This window comes from Ipomoea triloba, chromosome 3 (assembly GCF_003576645.1).
Source record: "Ipomoea triloba cultivar NCNSP0323 chromosome 3, ASM357664v1".
In the NCBI taxonomy this organism is placed as follows: Eukaryota; Viridiplantae; Streptophyta; class Magnoliopsida; order Solanales; family Convolvulaceae; genus Ipomoea; species Ipomoea triloba.
In genome coordinates this window covers 793,116-799,396 of record NC_044918.1, presented here as the reverse complement: position 1 = coordinate 799,396, position 6,281 = coordinate 793,116, and the positions used below count along the sequence as shown (strand labels likewise).

The 6,281-nt window shown below is 34.4% G+C and overlaps 1 non-coding gene across 1 annotated transcript; it reads right to left on the bottom strand.

Moving 5' to 3' along the window:
- Positions 1-2,265: 2,265 nt before the first annotated feature.
- On the bottom strand, positions 2,266-2,372 carry LOC116014549. Its single transcript, XR_004097418.1, has one exon. It is a non-coding gene; the product is annotated as a small nucleolar RNA R71 (small nucleolar RNA).
- Positions 2,373-6,281: the final 3,909 nt, after the last annotated feature.

The window sequence follows — 6,281 nt, the reverse complement described above, 5'->3', positions numbered from 1 at the left end:
TGATGAACATTATTTTTATTCTCAATTTCAATAAATTATATTTTTTATTCTTATGCAATTTTTACTAATTATGTACCTACTTTTATTTATTTTAATAATTATTGTTGTTTGAGGTTTTATTATTATTATTATTATGTTATTTATTTATTTATTTTTTTTTATTATTAGTTTAGTTAATAAATCTTGACAGCCAATCAATTTAATCCGAGACTTGAAGACTCCTCTCTGCCAGTCGACCTAGTCACGCACGATAAACGTCCGATGCGCGAAGGAGAATCACTAGGCAGTTGAGTCGTCAACGCGTCCGATTCTTGGGGAGATCCAATCGTTCAGCTGTGGATCGGAGAAACAGTTGAGGGCTTGAGCTGTATAAAAGGAGTGAATTTTCACATCATTGGGCATAATCAATTACCTCAGCATAGAGAACTGGTTTCCACCGGTGGTTTTACGGTAGCAATTTTCTTCCGGTCATAGCATATTCTTTTCGATCTTCCGTCTGTGAATCTGGTCAGCAACCGTCCTCCAACGAATTAATATCTGCCGACAAGCAGTCCAAATTTCACTACGGCGCAAGCAAGATTGAAACTTCAATTTTAATTTGCCGGCGGTGCTGCGAACCTAGGTTCATTCTTTCTTTCTTTTTGTTTTCTTAAATCTGCTTAGCCATAGCTTTTTGTTGGAATTTGTAATCCCTTGAAATTTTATTCATTTGAGAACTCTACTACTACTTGAATTACTATTAGTATTTTATTTGCAGTGGATTGAGCTTAATTAAGAGTTAATCACAAATTCTTTACTGTAATGGCTTGTTAATTTGTTAGTCTAGGGATATGATGATATTGCCATGACATCTATGCATTAATTTATGTTAAATCTTGCCAATTAATTAAGTTTTATCTTATATTTTGGGTTGCGACTAATTGAGTTGAATTTGGCCGTTTTAGCTTTTATTAGTCTGTTTGAGAGAATTATTAAGTACACATCAATGCTTAGTAATTTAATGCTCTGTAAGATAAAAAGATAAATAGTTTAGTTGTCTTATTAAATTATTTATTTGGTTCATAACCCGGGTATTCCGTAAGTTCTTCTTGACTTAATGGGTTTTAACGGTTTAAATAAATGTCTTAAGCATATGAACCGTTAGAATACGTGACTGAATCTGGACGTCATACGGATTAGTCAGATAATAGTTAGAACGAACCCTTAATTTGATTGGCAATATTTGACTAAACATATGCAGAACTAGTAATGGTTATTGATTCATGTTCCTAGGTTCCTCCAATTTGATTGTTTATTCGATATTCTGATTCTTGGTAATTTATCTATTCTCTTTCACTAAGTGTTGATTCAGTTGTCTTGTGTTTAATTTATTATTGGTTTTTTTGGTCCTAGCACTTGTTAATTTAATTAGTTTGATTATAAGTTTTTAAATTGCATAGTTACAATTCCCTGTGGGTTCGACCCTTGCCTTTGCACACTATCACTACAACTGACTCGTGCACTTGCGAGGACACTTATTAAAATTGTCCATCAATTTTTGGCGCCGTTGCCGGGGAACTATTTATTGTGCAGTTTGTTTTTCCCTTTGTTTAATCTTGCTTTCAAAAAAAAAAACAAAAAAAAATATAGTTACTGAATACTTGTTTCTTGGTTTCCAATTTGCTTTTGATCATTCTACCTGTTTTTTTTTTTTTTAATTTTATTTTATTTGTTTGTTTGTTAGTTTATTTGTTCTTTTAATTTATGCAAGGTCGTCGTTCTTTAAAACCTACACTATTGCCTTTGGACGACAACATTGATAAGAAAAAGAAAAAGAAAAAGCCTTTACCTTTTGAAAATCCTAATCCTAAACCACAAAAAACAACCACAACCATGGATGCACTTCCTCAACCAAACCCTCAACCCAACCCCAGGCTTATGAAAGACTTCGGTAGGCCCCAAGTAGGAGGTTCACCTTCTTGTATAGTGCTTACTGATGCAGCTAGGAATTATGAGTTAAAAACGGTCCACTACAACCAGTTGCCATCTTTTCACGGTTCAGCAAGCGAAGATGCCCTTACCTTTATCCGGGATTTCTACGGGATAGTCCAACATTTCCCGTTGAATGACCTGACCGAGGATGCACTAAGAATGAGGTGTTTTCCATACACCTTGAAAGATGCAGCAAAAACATGGTTCATGTCTCTCACACCGGGATCTCTTCGGACATGGCCGGAGGTGTACAACAAGTTTATAGGTAAATTTTATTCCCATGCAAAAACTGCTGAGCTAAGAAGAAAAATTGCGACATTTTCGCAAGCTGATGGTGAACCGTTTCATGAGGCATGGGAAAGGTTCAAAATGCTACTCATTCAATGCCCTCATCATGGCTACCCATTGGAGCTTCAAAATCAAACATTCTATGATGGTTTGACTCAAACCAGCCAATCAATGGTTGACAATGCGGCTGGAGGTGCCATGGGAGAAAAAACGGCGGAGGAAACTTTAACATTGTATGAAATGCTAGGGGCAAACTCTCAACAAAAGAGTATAAGGGGACGTACACAAGGTATGTATGAAGTTAACTCAAATACGGGGTTGGAAATTCAGGTGTCTGAGCTAGCAAAACAAGTGAAGAGCATGTGTTCTATGATGGGTATGCAGCAAAATAATGCATTTATGATTGATGAAAATGATTGTGAGCAGGCCAACGCAATGAATAGTTTTAATCAAAGGCCTAGAAACGACCCGTACTCTAATTCTTACAATCCGGGTTGGAAAAATCACCCTAATTTTTCTTGGAGTAATAATCAAAATAATTTTCAACCAGTTGCTCCTCAACCAAAAAAACCGTCTTGGGAGGATTCTTTGGATACTTTTATACAGACCTGCAATAGACAGCAAGAAGCAAACGATCAACGGTTCCTACAGACTGAGGCATCACTTGCTAAAACTGAGGCTTCACTTGCCAGAAATGAAGCGTCTATGAGAAAATTGGAAGTCCAAGTGGGACAAATCGCCGAAGCTCTACAAGGCCATGTGCCAGGTAAGTTGCCTAGTCAACCTGAAGAAGCTAAGATTATGACTGTTCTAAGAAGTGGTAAAGTTATTGAAAATAATGTGAAGGGAAATACCACTTGTAAACAATCTGAAATAGTTGAAAATTTGAATGTTGATAATGAAGTCAATAAGGATGAACCCAAATTGCATAAATCTAATGATCCTTATGTGCCCCCTAAATCGTATGTTCCTCCCGTTCCATTTCCTGGTAGATTGAAAAATTCAAAATTTGATAGATCATTTGCTGAGATTTATGACTTGTTGTCAAAAGTGAATGTGAATTTGCCTTTGTTAGACATGATTAAAAATATGCCTGCCTATGCTAAGTTTTTAAAAGAGTTGAACACTAGAAAGCGTAGGTATGAACATAATGAAAAAGTCTTTATGTCTAAAACTGTAAGTGCTGTTTTGCAAACTGACTTGCCCCCAAAATTAGAAGACCCCGGTAGTTTCATAATAACTATTACAGTGGGGAATTCTAAGAAAGAAAAGGCAATGCTTGATTTAGGGGCAAGCATTAACTTGATGCCATATTCTGTCTACTTGCAGTTGGGTCTGGATAGATTAAAACCTACTACAATGTCCCTAGAGCTTGCTGATCGCTCTGTTAGATATCCTAGGGGCATTGTAGAAGATGTCTTGGTCCAAGTTGATAAACTAATAATTCCTGCCGACTTTGTTGTTTTAGACATAAATAAAAAGTGCAATCATGAGCAGGACATGCCTATTTTGCTTGGCCGACCTTTTATGGCCACAGCAAAAACAATGATTGATGTTCAAAATGGAAAATTAACCATGACTGTCCTAGATGAAACTGTTGAATTTTCCATTTTGAAATCAATGAAATTGCCTGAAAACAATAATAATCATTGCTTTGCTGTAGACATTTTAGATTCCATAATTTCTGCTGAGTTTTTAGATGAATCTCCGTTGAAGGTCGAAACTGATGAAGAGGAACCTAATCAAAGCCCAATAAAAGAGGGGGGTGTTGAAGGATGTTCACTCGCAGACTGTCTGGAGCAAATCAAAGAAAAACACCATCCCTCAGTTGAAGCTGACGTTCCGCCCAAGCTGGAATTAAAACTGCTTCCTAGTTCTTTAAAATATGCTTTCTTAGGTCCAAATAATACTTATCCTGTAATAATTGCCTCTAACCTTTCACAGGAACAAGAAACAAAATTGCTTGATGTATTAAAAAAATATAAAAGTGCAATTGGTTGGACAGTAGGAGATATTAAAGGAATAAGTCCAACGGTTTGTATGCATCGGATCTTACTTGAAGAAGGAGCAACCCCTGTCCGTCAACCTCAGCGCAGGCTAAATCCGAATATGAAGGAGGTTGTACGTGCAGAAGTCCTAAAGTTGTTGGACTCAGGTATTATTTATCCAATTTCAGATAGTAAATGGGTAAGTCCAGTTCATGTAGTGCCAAAAAAATCTGGAATTACTGTTGTTACTAATGAAAAAAATGAGTTAATCCCAACTAGAACAGTAACTGGGTGGCGTATGTGCATAGATTACAGAAAATTGAATGCTGCCACTAAAAAAGATCATTTTCCTTTGCCCTTTATTGACCAAATGTTAGAAAGGTTAGATTACCTCTTATATATCTCTAGCTGATTTAAAATCTTACTTAGGAGTGGCTTAAATTTCATGTAAACCCAAAGAGTTATTTATTTGGATATTTTTAATTATATTATGGTATAACTCATATAAATTTTGTCCCGATATCAAGTGTAACATTTTATCGATATCAACTCCGATCTAATTTAAAAACTCATGATTCTTTACAATGTAGTATCTATAATTCCCCACTACCGGAGTTCGATCATGTGACCACCCATTTGAGATGATAACAGAGGTGTCATCGCACTATATAATAGTTGCCATATAAAAACCTAGGGGGTGTGGTTATATCGAAGGGACTCATCCATCCTTAAGCAAACAACAAGGTTTCTGTTTTTTTTTTTTTTGGTAAATTCATGGGGTCTTTCTCCGTCAGTTTAAGGAACCTTGACTTTGTTTAAGGATGGACCAGTCCATTAGCTTAAATCATTGGTTGTAGTTTGGGTATGGAGCAACCTTAGTTTAATTAAATCTCAATGTCAATTGTCCCACACAATAGAGATGTCTACAATTCAGTAAGAAAATTAGTCATTGTGTTCGACGGTGGGACGCCAAAAGTTTTTAATGTATTTCATAATTGATAATATATATTAATTTTCAATAGTCTCTTAGTTAATTATTAGTATTTTGCGTTATTTTTAGTTTGATAGTATATAAAAAATATAGATACACTAATAATAAAATCATTAAAAAACTTAAAATTGATAAAAATAAAAATTTGGGTGCATCCAAACTAATCTGGAATAACCCAAAATAATTTCACCGAACCAAACATATCAAAATTAAATTTTGTTTGAATATCGGGTGTAAAAATATCACCCAAAATAAATTTTGGGTATGTATCATTCGAACATAACCAATGCACCACCCTTAATCTTAATTACTTTAAAATGTATAAGCCCCGTCCTACTTCAATATTAAGGATGCCATCCGTTAAAGCAATGCGAATAATCCAAACGGATATAAGGAAAAAAAACAAGTTCATTTCAACTTTGAGAACACTTGGCCTCTTATATATATTTATATAGTTGATTTAAAATTTTACTTTAAAAATGTACAAACCCCATCCTATACCTATTTCAATATTAAGAACGCCATCCGTTAAAGCATACGCGAATAGTGCGAATAATCCAAACCGATAAGGAAGAAAAGTAAGTTCAGTTCAACTTTGAGAACACCTCATATATATATATATATATATATATATATATATATATATATATATATATATATATCTAGTTAATTTAAAATTTCACTTCAAAATGCATAAATTTCATCATACTTCAATATTAAGGATGCCATCTGTTAAAGCATGCCCGAAAAGTGCGAAAAATTCAAACAAATAAGGGAGAAAAGCAAGTTTCAATTAAATTAAACTTTGAGAACACCTCTTTTATATATATCTAGTTGATTTAAAATAGTATTTCAAAATGTACACGTCTCGTCATACTTCAATATTAAGAATGTCATCCGTTAAAGCATATATAAATAGTCCAAACCGATAAGGGAGATAAGAAAGTTCATTTCAAGTTTTAGAACACCTCTTTTATATATATATATATATATGTATCTTCCCCTTACTATAAATACCGTACTCCATACTACTGATCATTCAT